A 16,528-nucleotide genomic window follows, 5' to 3' on the forward strand; every position below is an offset into this window, starting at 1 on the left:
AAAAGGCCACTCCAAGCTCCGTGCCAGTCTGCATGAAGTTCTGGCCTACTCATGATCACCTGAGAAAATGAGAAATATCTGAATGTCTTCAAGAAGCTAAAATGATTCCTCTTAAAGGATCATCTTTTATTCTGAAGTATCTGCTTCTGACTATTTTGGTGTTAAAGTTTATTTTATTTTAAAGTGCTGCCGTATGTTGTCAGAATTTGGTGTGGTATAGTGTCAGGATTTACTACTTTAAAAATGGAATTGTATGGGGACTATAACCAAGATGAAAATGCAAACATTGTATAAAAATGAAAAATGATGTAAAAATATGTAAAATTAAAAAAATAATAATAATAATAAAAATAAAATGGATAATTTCAATAAGCTCCCCCACCTCCAAAAAAAATGTCCTTGCTTGGCAAAATGAAGTTGACAACAGTTTAAGTCTTTCTAGTTTCCTTTTAACAATTTCCGAGACCCTGAAGCCCCATTTTGCCATTAATGAAAGGGTTTTAATTGTGGAGAAGCCAGTGAGGAAATGGTACAGTTTCATCCCATTTACCAAATGGCCAATAATTTTGGAAATTTCAACTATCTAGGACACAGTTGGGGAGCCTGAAGTTGTTAAAAATCCTGAGCAAGTGAAATAAGATATTATTTGGTCCACCCTTAAAGATCTTGTACTTTTTTTAACTAAGAAAATGCTTCCAAGCCCTGCCTCAGAGTCTACTTATCTTTATTGTATATGCTTCTCTTATAAACTCCATTATAGCAGTTTGCCTTAAATTTGAAAATGAAGATATTTGAGAAGTCTGACCACACTGCTGGACATGGGACAATAAAAATTATTGTTACAACTCTATAATAGTATATTAACAACACAGGGCAATAAAATATGCAAAAATATTATAAATATTACAAAATAATAAATAACAATATATATTTGTGTTTTTTTATTTTTTATTTTTTTTAGATAATAAATTTTATTGTTATTATATTTGTGTTTTTTTAAGAATTATTTATTTATACAAGAACTGGGGTACAGGCCAGAGGCGCAGGAGGGTGAGAGAATTCACCAGAGACAGAGTGGGGAGCAGAACAGGCAGATGGGCTGAAAACACTGCTGAGGGGAGCAGTGGGTGAGACAGGAGAGGTCTGCTGCACCACGTGGGTAGCTCCCTGATCAGCCGGGAATCGAATCCACGCTGCAGAGGCTGCGGACAACTCATAGTGCTGAGCTCAACACGCTGTGCCACTGGGGATGCCCCAATATGAATTTGTTGTATCAATAATAGTACTATGATTTATGTATATGAGCAATGTTACCATAATAAAATAACTGTTTGAGCCTTGGTAGGGTCTTTCTTTGAAGGTTCTGAGGATTCTGGGTCGTGCTGGCTGCATCACTGTCTATGCTGATTGACCTGTCACTTCTTGCCTGGTACTGCTGCTCTATTTGTCACCCCTGTGCCCCGGCACACATGGAAACTCTGTGCTACCCACGTGGTGCAGCAGACCTCTCCTGTCTCACCCACTGTTCCCCTCAGCAGTGTTTTCAGTCCATCTGCCTGTTCTGCTCCCCACTCTGTCTCTGGTGAATTCTCTCACCCTCCTGCGCCTCTGGCCTGTACCCCAGTTCTTCCAAGTATGGACACAGCCTCTTCTGTAAACGCCCAAGTACAACGATCACAAGTTGTGACACTTAACCCCTTCTCAGAGTCTTGAGATAGCATAGATGAATTATAGGCAAAAAAAGAGCTCAACAAGCAGTCAGATATCAGTGCTCCTGAGTTCAAAGGCCATGCCCTCTCCAGGCTATTTGTCCTATCTCCACTCCAGCTTTCAGCCCCACTGTGGGGACATGTCACTGCTGTGAGAGCATCACATTGCATGGCCTTACCTCCCCTACTCCCCAGTCAGAGGATACAAGAGCCTTTGTTAACATCCTATTGTCTATGAAGAGCCATCCCAGGCTACCTTGAAATCAGTCTTCTTTATTATTAAAAAGAGCATTGACATCTCAATTTGAATCAACCATTGGTTCAGCTCCTTAGTTCAGAAACTCTCAAAGGTCAACAGGTAGATTTTCCTGGTATTTCATGACTAAGGCAGGGGCCTTTTTAAATAGATAAAGAGAGGATCAGGGCCTCCCCCGTGGCGCAGCATTGAGCGCTGGGTTGCAAAGCTGCCCACAGCCTCTGCGACGCCGGTTCGATCCCCGGCTGCTCCCCGGCCACCAGAGGAGGGTCCCGCATGGCACGCAGACCTCTCCTGCCGCCCGCTGCTCCCCTCAGCAGTGTACTTCGGTCCTTCTGCCTGCTCTGCTCCCCGCTCTGGCTCTGGTGAATTCTCTCACCCTCCCGCGCTTCTGACTGTACCCAGTGCATGTATAAACAAACAAACAAGTAAGTAAGTAAATAAATAAATAAATAAATGAAACATGCCTCTATTTAAAAAAAAAAAAAAAAGAGGATCAGCACCAAGGAGAAACCCAAGCTTCTTTTCTGTAGGTGCAGCTGTTTCTAATGTCTCCAAATAGTGGGAACTCCAGCTCCCATGTCTTTGTTGTTGAGATCATGATTTAAACAGAAAGAAGAGAGTAGTGAAATTTTAAAGTAGCATTCATACCCAATATATAATAATAGTAAATACCAATAGAAATAATAGCATAACATTTATTGAGTGCTTCTATTTTTGAGGCTCTGGCCAATGTAGTATGTATGTATTTTCTTATTTGATCCTTAATAGTTTGATACTGAAGGGAGTCAGAAAAACTGCAGGAATTAGGCATGAACTAACCAAGCCCCACAGCCTAGCATCACCAACTATCAGGCCAGCAGACTTCTTCTCGTTAGTTATCTCTTTGTATTACTGTTCAGAATAGTGATTATGCTTCCTGATGCAAAAAAGAGTAAATTACCTTTTGTGTGCTCTGTTTAATGAGTTAGGAAAAGTATAAGCATATTCTAGGAAGAATAGCATCCCTGAAATATCCAAAACAAATGGTTAAAGTGTCTTTAAATGTTGGTGATTATATCATTCAGGTCATAAATTCAGCTTCTGTAAAGGCCAAAAAATAATGGCTTAAAGAAGATAGAGGCTACTTTCTCTCTCATGGTGGTCTTGGAGGCCTGCCTGAAGCTGCTATAATGGCTATGGTACTTGGGACCAGGTTCCTTCTCTGTTGTTGCTCTGCTACCTTCACACACAGTTGTCTTCACCGCATGCTCTAAAATGGCCCCTCCAGTTCCCACAGCCCCAGTAGTCCAGTCAGCAGAATGGAGACAGAGATAATGGAGGACATGTCTTCTCCTTTGAGGGTCCAGTCCTTAAAGGATTCTCATTGCTTCAATTCTTGTTTAAGGCCTCTTTCTAAAATGGCATTTTCATTAAAACGTTTGCTCCGTACTTAGCTCCAAGGGAGATAGGAGAATGTACTGGGAGACCGGCTAAAATTCAGGAATTCCATTTTTTTTCAATTTTTAAATTTTTGAAAAAACAAACAAAACAAATAAATATAAACAGAACAAAATATCCACCCCTCCCCATCCTCCAATATCTACTAGTTTTAATTTGCTTTGTAAGTTCACCCATTCTCTGTCCTTCTATACCCCATCTACGTGAATTAATGCAAATTTTGTCTTTATTTTGTTCTGGCCAACGTTGTTTTGCATAATCCCCTCAAGGTCCTTCCATCTTGCTGCAATAGGAAAATTCTGTCTCTCCTTATAAGTGAATGGTATTCCATTGTGCGGAATCTTTTTATTCAACCATCTATCAATAGGCACTTGGCTGTTTCCATAGTTTAGCTATTGTAAATAATGACCCAATAAATATTATGGAACACATAATTTTTTGAGTGAATGGTTTCATGTTCCAGCAGAAGTGGGATTGCCGATTGTATGATATTCATAGTTTTTAAAGAATGGTCCCAGCCTCTTTCCAAAACATCTGTACCAGTTTACATTCCCACAGTAATTCCATTATTGAAGAAGGGAACTTAGATATTAAATACTTAGCAGGACAGTTGTCTGTGGAAAATTCACTTTATAAGGACAGTAGTTTTCTAATGAACATGGGTAAACACATTTTGTTTTGTTCTCTTTTTTATTGTCAGCCTCTCTTCCCACCCCAAAGATATGTTCTCTCAACACAAGGAAGGCAAATTCACAAAAATTCCAACTAAAGAATGTTTAACTTAAACAGAAAGGGTTTTGATTGCTTCAATACTTGCTTAAGGCCTCTTTCTAAAATGGTGTTTTCATTAGAACTATTGAATTGATTTAGCTGCATCTTTGATTATCTAGCTCTTGTATTGCCTTAGAGTCATATTTACGAACACCAAATGTAGCTTCGAGTGTGGAAAGAAAACGGATATTTAATAACCCTTTCTGTACCTATTTTTGAGGCCCCCTCTTGCTATCCAAGTGCTGTCAAAGACCGTGGGAGAAATGATTACACACAACCGGGGTCTTCCACTTCCTGGGGCTGAGCAATGTGCAGCCCCTAGGAGAGGGACGTCTTTCCTGGGGTCTGCTCCCCACACTCCCCAACCTGGGGCTGCTGCAGGAGTCAGGGCTGAGGTTCAGCCATGGGTCTGGAGCAGTGATAGTTGTGAATGTTTCTTGGCCCGCATTCTGCATGTACAAGCGCCCAATGAATGTTAGTTGCTATTTTCACTTACGTTAAGGAGCAAGACAGATGTAAACAGTGAAGTCGTATGTTGGAACTTTGCTTAGACAAGTTTTAAAAAGTTATAAACTTTGCTCAAACAAGTCAAAGACATGAGTGACTTCTTTGCTGAATAAGATAATAGTGTTTGAAAACATTCAGTCTTTCATGCTATTTATAATGTAAGAGCTACAGACAAAACACTTTAAACTTTTGTCTGTTTTTAATGTTTTCTCCATCACTTTCTTAAGTCTATAAATCAACAAGAAGTAAATCCAGCCCTAATTTGTGACATTTGTCAGTTTCCGAGGTATAAATACTCCCCACAGGGCCAATATCGAAGCCCCAGTGTGATGTTCCTCAACATGGAGCTGGTAAGAGATGTGCTCACAGCACCCTTGTGTCTGTTATTTCCACCCTGGTGCAGCAGAAAAATGAGGAAGTAATGAGTAACTATTACCTTTGTTTTTAATATATTTTAATTAATACTCTGTAATTGTATTTAATTTTTAATAATGGCTGTTGTTTAACTATCAACTTGCAATATTCCTGAAATTTTATCAGTTGTCTCTTCTGGACCTTATAAGCCAGCTGCAGCATCCTGCTTCTCTGAGTTCTGTTGGGCATAGGATGCTTGTAAGTGATGTCCCATGACCCCTCTGTCATCTGCAGGGCTGACCGCTTTGACCCCAGGCCTGCTGATGCACAGAACTTGGCCCTTTCACCAGTTTCTGTTAAAAATCCCATCACACCAAGCATTCTTGGAAATGTTCTGTCTCTGCTAAAGATTGTTGGGGCATCATGGACAGCATCCCATCAAACAATTCCCACAAATAGATCTGTTTTTCTGAATTCTGTTTTATCCGGTGATCCAGTGATGCTTCTCCCTTTTTCCTGCTCTCTCCTGGCACCCAAGAAGCACCAGCTTCATTGTACCGTCTCTCTGCTTTCCTGTGTCAGGAGGAAATGAAACCATTCTTCTCCTGTCCAGGCAGAGCGGCAGCCACCCCGCTGTAGTACTTTCCACCTGCCTGGCTCCCAGAGGAGAGTCTGAATCCAATGTATAGCTGGTAGGAGGAAGGTCCAGCCTCTTCATCTGGGCCCCTGTCCATTTGTACCTCTGAAAGGTACAAGAGAGCCAAAGCATTCTGCTCCCACCTCCATACACATCCTTCTCCATTGTGATGCAGGCACTATATTTTACTGGGATAATTTTATTTTCCTAGTAAAATTTTACTGCAAAGATTCTTCAACTGAGACCTCAGATTTGACATAGAACATGTGGCCAAAGCAGGCTTCAGGGTCAAAGGAGACTGGTCCTTCTACCCCTTGATGTTCAATCTCTTCCCCGAAGTGCAGGGAGAAAAAGGTAGGGTTAGATCCAGAAACAGACTGACTCCTAGGAATGGAATTAGGTCATTGGCTACAAACTTCTTGTTGTTGGAACTGATCTGCATTTCCAACAGGCAAGTTTTTAGACTAAAGTCTGAGGTTAAATACGGTGAAGTATTCAATTTCCCCTAACTCCCCACAGCAGAGTGTTTTTTGTTTTGTTTTGTTTTATTTTTTTAATGAAGGGAGTTTTTTATAAAGAAAGAGTGTGTAGGGGCAGGATGGCACAGGGCAGGTTTTCTATGATCCGAGCAGACCTGGGTAAAGAAGAGTCTGGAGCCCTTGGTGGCTTTCTCAGGCTTTTACTGAGCTTTTACACGTAGAGCAGCAATCGGTACACAGCAGGCAGGGGTGCCGGGGGGCCAGGAGGCAGGTAGGCCTCCAAGCCCCCAGCAAGTCTTCACTGTGGGCTTCCTGGCGTTCTTTCTCCTTTCTCTCCTGTTCTCTCTCCTGCCTCTGCTTCTCTTGGCGGATACCTCAATACTGCTGCTATGGCCCACAGATGTAAATAACACAACTTATAACAATGTAACAAATGTAGGTGCCCCATCATGCAGGGCAATCCTAATGGCAGGAGGGCAGAAAAGCCTGAAAACCATTTATCCTACAGAGTGCAAACCTGAAGGAGGACTGTATTTCCTAGGAAGCTACAGGCAAGGCCATGGATGTAGTTATCTGGCCTCAAATAGAGGAGGGAAGGGAGAGAGCATGATTGAAAAAAATAATCTGGTGTATTCATTTCCTAGGGCTGTTGTAACAAACTACAATGAACTGGGTGATGTCAACAACAGACATTTACAGGCTCACAGTTGATGGGACTAGACAAGGTCAAGATGCTGGCTGGGTTGGTTCCTTGTGAGGGCTGAGTTGAGATCTACTCCAGACTTCTCTTGGAGCTTCTGGTAGCTTCAGGTGTTCTTTGGCTTGTAGAGGGCGTTCTTCCTTGTGTCTTTAAATCCTCTCTGTAGGTGTCTGTCTCTGTGCATATTTCCTCTTTTCATAAGAACACACGCATATAGAATAAGGACCCACGCTAAAGACCTCAAAGACCTCACTTTAACTTGATCATCTGTAAAGACCCTATTTTCGAATGAGGTCATTCTCATGGGTGCTGGGAGTGAGTACTTAATCTTTTGAGGAGACACATTTCTACTCAAAATATCCAGAATAATAATCTTTGTCTTTTAAAGAGGCATTTTGTCCATTTATGTTTAAAGAAATTACTGATCAATTTGGGTTTAAATGTATTTTGTACATTCTTTTTGTCTCACCCATTCTATATTCCTTTTTCCTGTCTTTCCTGCTTTTGGAAGGGATTAATTTTAATTCATTCTTTCTAGTACTGAAAGTCAAACACTATGTTTTCTATTATATTAATGATTGTCCTAGAAACTACAATGTGTTTACTTACTAAAGTTTTCTATGGTTAACCTTATTCTTACTTCTTCCAAGACAATATTAGGATCTTAGGACACTTTAAAGCCATTTAGCGCTTCTCTTATATACTAATGTTGTTACACATTTTCATTCTTTTTTGCTTTTTTAATCTTTACAGACATAATTATTATGCATTTTCATTTAACTTCTCCTGCTTATATACTGCTTTTTAAAAATTCTTCATTCCTTTTGCATATCAGATCTTCCACGTTGGGATCACTTTCCATTTGCCTAAAGGTCATCCTTTAGAAGTCTCTTTAATACAGGTCCTCTAGTGATGAATTCCCTTAACTTTTATTATTTGAAAATGTATTTTACCTTAATTTTTTTTAAAAAAAATTTACTGGGTGTAGAATTCTAGGCTACCAATTATTTCCTTGCCATACACTGAAGATTTTATTCTATTTATTTTCTGGCTCCATTGTAAAAAAAAAAAAAAAAAGCTATCCACCTAACTTATTCAGGTATTGCTTGGGAAGTTTTATATCTTAAGGCTAATTATAACATTTATCTTTGGTGTTCTACATATTCACTCTGTTGTATCTTATCTACCTGTGGTACCTTTTTTTTTTTCCATACTATTTAGGATTTAGTGGTCTTCTAAATCTGTGAATTAGAACCTTTCATTGGTTTAGAAAATTCTTAGCCATTATCATTTCAAATATAATCTCTGTTACATTTTCTATATTCTTTCTTTCTGAAACTCTAGTTAAAACCTCTAATATTCTCTTTTAGCCTCTCTTCCAGAGTTCTCATCTACTTGTCTCTATGCTGTTTTTGGATTTTTCTTCTTACATATTGCCCAGCTCACCAATTCTCTGTTTAGTTATGCCTAATTTACTTTTAAATCTTCCATTCAGGTTTTGCTTTTAGTTATTGTGTTTTTCCACATCTATGGAAGTGAAATTTGTCCTTTTTCAAATTTGTTCTTATTTTTTATAGTTTTTTGCTCCAGAGATATTTTATACATATTATAAGCACCTATACTATGGATAGTATAGAGTAGATAAGGATATACTATGTGTACCTTACAAATACATGGTATATCTTTATACTTAGCGTCATAGTTATTTTTATAAGCTAAGTCAGATAACAGAAGTAGCTTATGTATTTGTGGAATTTTATCACTTATCTTGTTCTGGTTCCTTGTTTCCTTGTGTGCTTGGGTATTTTGGACTGTGTTATTTATTAACCTTGAAAAATTACTTTTGGGACTTCTTTAAGACATTTTTTCCAGAGATGATTTGTGTTTGCTTTTCTGCATACTTGGAAGTCACTGTCAGATTGAGTAATTTTAAAATTAAATTCATTACCTGAGGTTTTTTTTAATCACCTTAGTTCTGTGAATTGGGCTGCAAATCTGTGTGATTTGCAAGCCAGATATGCAAATCTGGCTTATTGTAATATCTTCTGAGGGATTCTGCACATGCTCTCCCTAAGTGTCAAGGCAACTTTCCTTATAGTCATGTGTAGATGGGGATTGGGCAGGACAAGAGTTACAGATTGTTCACTCTTAGCCTGAGGTGTAGCCCTGTGAGCCCAGGTTGAACCCTGTGTTCCAGAGAAAAGTTCCCAAGGTTTAGGTTTTCGCTATATTTTTGACCTGATCATTCTTCATAAAGTATCAGCTCCTCCATCCTTGTATTATTCTTTCATCTTACCCATCATTTGTAGTTGTTATCAGATGATCCAGATAATTTATTTTTCTATATTCTTAGGAACAGGACTGCAAGAAAATCTGGGATGCCACATTTCTTCTAATTAACTTTAAAAACACAACACTGACACCAAGTCCTTGATGTTTATGAAAGTACTCTAATGCAAGGAATATGAAGAACACTATGGGATGGAAGAGAATTTAGAAAGCACAATTCTACCTGATTTAATGGCTTTGGAGGAGAAAGCTCAGGGGCACTGAGTGATTGGCTCAGAGTCCCATGTGCGTTGGCAGCAGAAGCAAGGATAGAACCCAGACCTGAGGCCTGTGCTCTGGCCACTCCCTTGCAGTGTGTCCGACAGTGTGTATTTGACCACTGCCATCATGCCAGTTCCTAGAGTTATTTCCCAGGCAAGGAATAATGGTGCTCTCTTTCGCTCCGTGTCTCCTTCCATAAGTTCCACACAGAGCTTTTCCTTTCCCGTTTTGAGGGTTTACTGCTTGAGTATTAGAGGGAGAATGTTTAGAAACCTTAAGAGGAAAATCAGTATTATTGCTCACCCAAAGTTAACTACATCAGCCACAAGTAAAATGCAAATGTTTTCAGATGAAAGTAATAAAAAATACACTATCAAAACAAAGGTTATGTGAACCAATCTAGAAATTATCTTTTCTTTTAATTCTACCACTTTCCACTTTAATCCTACCTCCAAAGTACACCCTGAAAGCAACCAGTTATTTCTACCGCCACTATTTCCGTCCCATCCAGTCACCAGTGTCTCTCACCTGGGTCATATAACAACCTCCACTTCTCCATGCTGCTCCTCTGCCATTCTTTCTTTCTACAACAGCCATCTTTGTTTTCATTATGCAAAAACTGGGTTGTGTCTTTCTCTGCTTAAAATCTTCTAATTGATTCCAAAACTCTTAGAATAAAATCCAAACTCCTTAACATGACATTATTTAATAAATACTGCTCTAACAAAGTACCACAACTGGATTCCTTAAAACAACAGTCTGAAGGGTAGATGCCCAAAGTCAAGGTGTCGGCAGGGCCACAGCCTCTCTGAAGGCTCCAGGGGAGGCTCTTCCTGGCCTTGTCCTAGCTTGTATAGGTTGCTGACAATCCCTGGTGTTGCTCTACTGTTAAAGTTAGAACCTGAGGGCCTCCCTGGTGGCGCACGAGGTTAAGCACAGCACTGTGAAGCTGTCCACAGCTACTGTGGCATGAGTTTTATCCCCTACTGGCCAGGGAACAATTCACATGGTGCAGCAGACCTCTCCTGTCTCACCCGCTGCTCCCCTCAGCAGTGTATTTCGTCAGTCTGCCTGTTCTGTGCCCCACTCTGTCTCTGGTGAGTCCTCTCACCCCCCACACCTCTGGCCTGTACCCCAATTCTTGTATGCATAAATAAATAAATCTTTTTTAAAAAAGATTAGAACTTGAACATATCTTTTTGCGGAACACAATTCAACCTATAAGACTGATCTAGAAAGTCCTCATGATCATCCTTGACAACACTAGCTAACCTCATCTTGCATCTTTTTTCCTCTTGCCACAATTCCAGCCACTCTGGCTTCCTGGTTCCTCAAAGAAACCAAGGTTTAGGAGGTTTGTCATAGCTTCCTTTTCTCTTCAGATCCTGAAGTGACACCTTTCAATCAGCCTATCCTAGCTACCTGGTCTCTTTTTATTTTATCATCACATTTTGTTTCTTGCGGCTACTTACACTTTTTGACGTTCTTGTTGTATGTTTGTATACTACTGTTATGATGTTGGCTCATTGAGAATGGCTGTTCACAGTTCCATCCTCAGCATCTAGAACAGCTCCTGGTACACAGTAGGTGCTTAGTAAGTATGTGCTGAGTAAAGGACTGCCTAATGCAATGAATGATTTTTCCCTTTTTAGACTTAGCTGAAATGATACAAGCCGGAAAGGGCAGCTCCTACTTAGGCAATTCTTAGGGAACATTACAGGAGACATTCAGAGCATGCTGCTTCGAGGTATGCGGATGTGTGAGGAGTGAGGTAAGTGAATGAAACCAATTTGCAAAGACTTGTGGACCCAAGTGATAAGTGTAGGAAGTGTAGATAAGTCCTAGGGAAGATGGGCAGTTTCTCCTTCCTGTCTTACTGCATGAACAAGAAACATGGAACTTATTTGCATTTCTGGAATTTCTTATAACAATAACAGTAACAGCAATAATGATAATTAACATTCATTGAGTTCTCACTTTGCAGTAGCCCCATGCTAAATGTTCCCTTAGAGTTGAAGGCAGGTTCTAAAAAGCATAAGTAATGAGATAATTTAGGACAGGGTTAGTGAGTAACAGAGCCAAGCTTTGAATCCAAAGCTACAAAAGCTAGTGTTCTGTTGTAGGTGCCCACTGCCACCCCAAACTTATTTTTCATTTTTGCCTTTTTGCTTCATCCTCTGCTGATGTGCAGGCAGCCTGTGCACATCCTCACACTCCCCCGGCCGCATCCTCCAGCCTCCCTGCCCCAAGCGCTGGCTGTCTGTCAGTCAAACACTGTTTAGTTAGTTCTGTTTCTGCCACACTGCATATTTCTAGAAAAGTACTTGAATTTTTACATCAACTGACCTTTTTTTCCTTTAGTATCCCCCTACACCACACATCTCAGTTTGTAAACAAATTCACTCCCAACTTTCCCCACTGATTCTCAAGCCACTGTCTCAGAGAAGGTGTCCCCCTGAAAGACAGCTGAGCAAGAAATTCTCTGGGCCCTTATTCTGGCTCTGTAAATGGAAAAGAAAGATGGGCTGATCCCAGATTCCCCAGCCTCCTTTGGTGGAGACTCCAGCTGGCAGGGGCCTACCCTCTACGCTTTAGCTTCATCCCAAGATCCTTTAACAAGGCGAAACTGCCCCTCCAGCAACACTAGCAACTACGCCCTGGAAGAGGAGCTGTCACACCATTTGATTGAGGTTTTGAATTTCAGATAAAGGCGCCAAGGTTACCAGCATCTGTACCGGGCTGTTGCCTTTGAAGGCTGAGGACTAGGTCTTGTGTGTCAGAGCAAGACAGGGTGGGCTGTAAATCCTCCAGTCTTACGCTGCCAAGAAAGAGGCCTCTCCTCCCACCTCTCTCTCCATTTTACCCACTTTATTCAGCCAGATCCTGTTTTTGATATATATATATATTTTTTTAAGATTTATTTTATTTTTTATTTATTTATACATGCACTGGGTACAGTCAGAAGCACGGGAGGGTGAGAGAATTCACCAGAGCCAGAGCGGGGAGCAGAGCAGGCAGAAGGACCGAAGTACACTGCTGAGGGGAGCAGCGGGCGGCAGGAGAGGTCTGCGCGCCATGCGGGACCCTCCTCCGGTGGCCGGGGAGCAGCTGGGGATCGAACTGGCGCTGCAGAGGCTGCGGGCAGCTTCGCAACCCAGCGCTCAACTGCTGTGCCACTGGGGAGGCCCTGTTTTTGATATTTTTCAATTAAGCTATATTTTAGAATAGATTTAGATTTGCAGAAGAGTGGCAAAGATAGACTAGAAAATGCTCATATACCAACACCCAGCTTCCCCTACTGTTAACATCTACATTACTATGGTTGGTTCATTTGTCTCAACTAGTGAACCAATAATAACATATGATTATTAAATAATGTCTATATATTTTAGTCGTTTTCCCCTGTTCTGTCCAGGATCCTTCTATGACACCGTGTTATGTGTCGTCATGTTTCTGTACACAGTTCTAGCTGTGAATGTTTCCAGACTTCCCTTGTTTTCCTGATGTTGGCAGTTTAGGAGAGCATTGGTCAAGTATTTTGTAAGACATGCTGCGATTTGGGTTTGTCTGATGTTTTCTCTTGATTAGACTGGGGTTATCCATTTTGGGGAGGAGTTGTCAAAGGTGAAGTGCCATTTCCAACTTGTCCTATTGTTAGGGGGAAAAGGATGTCCTAAAGCTAAATCCATACAGGCTTTGTGGACTCCACCCCCACCCCAGGCCAAAGCCAAAGACACTGGGAACTCCAAATCCCATCACCACCAAAGGGAAGGTGGCTGGGACCTGAGGGTGGGGTTAAGCAGCCAGGTGGATACAAAAGGCAGACACGTGGGCTTTGGGGCTCTCTCCATTTTGGGCTCTCGGCCAGCTTGCAGCGTCCGGTCAGCTCTGAGAGTGACTTTGGGTTTCCAGGTCGTCGGATCGGGTAGGACGCATTAAAGACTTTATTTCTCTATTTTCTCCCTGAGTTGTACATTTTCCTTATTTCCTTTTCCCTTGTAAATAAACCTTTTATTAACCTTTTGTGTGTGCCTGCAGTGGCGTATTAATAAGTCCCTTGTAAGCACACGGGTGAGGACCCACAGCCAGGAACCCGTTTTTTATCGGGGCTGCCCTATAACACTACCGGGTGTTTACCGCCGACGTGGCTCATGACTGTGGGCGGCCACCCTGGCCACACAGCCGTGGTGTTGTCAGGTCTCTCCCCTGGAAGCTGCTTTGTCTCTATCTTCCATCTTCTCTTTGGATGGAAGTCACTATGTGCAGCCCGCACATAAGGAGTGAGGAGTTACGCTCGACAATACTTTGGATGTGATTGGAGTTTGTGTGCATAGGAGATGTATTCAGTTTTCCCCAGGTTTTTACTTAGTCATCTGTGTCAGTTTGGAGTCAGGGATGTTTATAGTATACTTATAATTCATTATCATTTTTTTCCATTTTTAATTTCTTGCTCAGATTAATCCATATTTAACCATCGGAAGCTCTTTCAGTTGACTCCTAAATCCCTATGACCTACCCAACTTGTGTATCTGTGTGTGTTTCTGACAACAAATGCTCCAGCCTCATCTTGTATATTCCCTGCTCTACTCCAGAAACAGCCATTTCTTTAAGGAGCTCTGTCCTTTTATTGAGGAATTGTATTAGAAACCAAGACATGAGTGTTCTGTGTCATCCAATTAAAAAAAAAAACAAACACAAATATATATATATATATATATATATATTTTTTTTTTTTAAAACCCAGCAATGAGAAAGCCATATGCCCTGACAGAGAATAGCTGGATAGGTTGGGGCCCCTGGGAGCCCCTCCATGCACACGGTGAGGGACACAAGCAGAGAGGGCCCCACACCACACCCCAGAGACACTGCTATCAGGCAACTCAATCTGTTTTAAGACCTCTCTAAAATCACAGGTGAGTTCCTCTTCTAGACTAGGTTACTTTTGATTTTCTACATTTAACAATGAGATAGAAATTTCAGAATGTGAACTCAAAGGATAAGCCTGCTGATAGTTTATTTTCAAATCAAATGATGTTTTTTAAAAGTCAATATGCCATCCACAGTTGCATGAGATGTCTTCTTTGTTCAAACTTCCAATAGTTGTTTTAGAGGTAGGCGAATACAGAAGGGTTTTTCCTGCAGCCAGCTGACTTCTTTGAGTCCCTTTAATTACTTCATCTGGGCAGAAATAATGGGCCATGGCAACATGCAATTAAGATTATTTTACTTCATTGGAGATAGGTTCAATGGGCAGACTCCTCCCTGGTCAATATTAAAGTAGTGAGCAATCATCCTCCATGCTACTCAGTCGTCACATCCCATCATCCCCTGCTTGTCTCGTCCTGCTAGGTCCTTAACACACCTTCCTCCTCTATCTGTACACTCAACTTCTTGTATTACTGAGAGAGTAGAAACCATCAGAAAAGGCCTTTCGTAAGCTGCCACCTGCTCCCCACCATCCTCCTACCGCAGATCTGTACCCCTATAGTCCCCCTTCCTTCTTAAGGCAACAGGTGAAAAGTTGATGTTCTCCAATGCAAGTCTTCCTTAGTCACTAAATCTCATCCCCTCTCACCTATCAAAGTCCTCCTAGACAAAGGTCTCCATACTCTCCCTATGTCAACAATTTTTTCCTCTTTACTGGGTTATTCCTACCAGCATTAAAACACTGTCATTTCTCCCATATCAAAAGCTAAATAAACCCTTTAAAAACAAGCAAAAAATTATTTATGGTTAAGAAAAATATAGCACAGGGCCTCCCTGGTGGTGCAAGGGGTTAAAATGCAACCTATGAAGCTATCTGCAGCCTCTGCAGCAGGAGTTCGAGCCCCAGCCAGGGAGATGCCCACATGGCACAAAAGACCTCTCCTGTCTGGCCTGCTGCTCCCCTCAGCGGTGTATTTCAGTCCATCTGCCTGTTCTGTTCCCCACTCTGTCTCTGGTGAATCCTCTCACCTCCCATACCTCTGGCCTGTGCCCCAGCCCTTGTATGCATAAATAAATAAATCTTTAAAAAAAGAAAAAGAAAAACATAGCACAAAATTGACAGTCATAACCACTGATAAGTGTACTGTTCTCTAGTGTTAATTATATTCACATTCTTGTGCAAACAATGGCCAGAACTTTCTTGCCTTGCAAAATCGAAACTCTATACCTATTGAAAACAACTTCCGGTTCCCCCTGCCCCAGACCAAGGCAACCACCATTCTACTTTCTGTTTCTATGAATTTGACTACACTTGATACCTCATATAAGTATTGTGTATTGTGTGACTGGCTTAATTTTACTTAGCATAATGTCCTCAAGTTTGGTCCGTGTTGCAGCACATGTCAGAATTCCCTTCCTTTTGAAGGCTGCATATTTCTTTGAATTTTCACACCACATTTTGTTGATCCATTTATCTGTTAATGGATATTGTGGTTGCTCTGACAGTGACTATTGTGAATAATACTGCCATAAACATGACTGTAGAAATATCCTTGGAGACCATGCTTTCCATTCTTTTGCATGAAGGTAGATTGTTTTTCATTTTCTTGAGGGGCCATCACACTTTTTGCCATAGTGGCTCTACCATTTCACATTCCTACCAACAGTGCACAAAGGTTCCAATTTTTCCCCCTCCTTACCAACACTTGCAACTTTTCATTTACTTATTTAATTCATGCATTTTTATTGAGTAACATTGCATTAGAATGTTTCAAATACAAATACAAATTCAAATACAAATTTCGTGTGTGCATCATTAAAAATCAACATGGTATATATAGTACATGAAGTCTACTACTAAAAGTATGCCATTAGATCACCATGAGATCAGCCCCTTCTACCTGATTTACCCACCCTTCCCCACTTCCCTTCTTATAGCCACTAATTGGTCTTATAGTCTAAAAGTTTATTTTTGTTTTATCTAGTTCATCCAGTTGTTTACTTTTATACCTCAAATGAGTGAAATCATATGATATTTTTCTTCCTCTGTCTTTCACTAAACATAATACCTGCTAGATCCTCCCATATTGTTGCAAATGGCAGGATTTAATTTTTTAAAAATATAGCTAGGCAGTATTCTGTTGCCTATGTATACACCACATATTCTTTATCCAACATTTTGTCAGTGGGCACTTACAT

The 16,528-nt window shown here is 40.8% G+C and overlaps 1 protein-coding gene across 4 annotated transcripts in view; it reads left to right on the forward strand.

The window, feature by feature from the left end:
- SCML4 (Scm polycomb group protein like 4) overlaps positions 1 to 16,528 on the forward strand; it is a gene marked incomplete at both ends in the record, with an annotated part of 102,145 nt that overhangs the window by 44,727 nt on the left and 40,890 nt on the right. The gene's annotated exons all lie outside the window — the stretch shown is intronic.

The sequence above is a fragment of the Talpa europaea genome, assembly GCF_964194135.1.
Source record: "Talpa europaea genome assembly, chromosome: 2".
In the NCBI taxonomy this organism is placed as follows: Eukaryota; Metazoa; Chordata; class Mammalia; order Eulipotyphla; family Talpidae; genus Talpa; species Talpa europaea.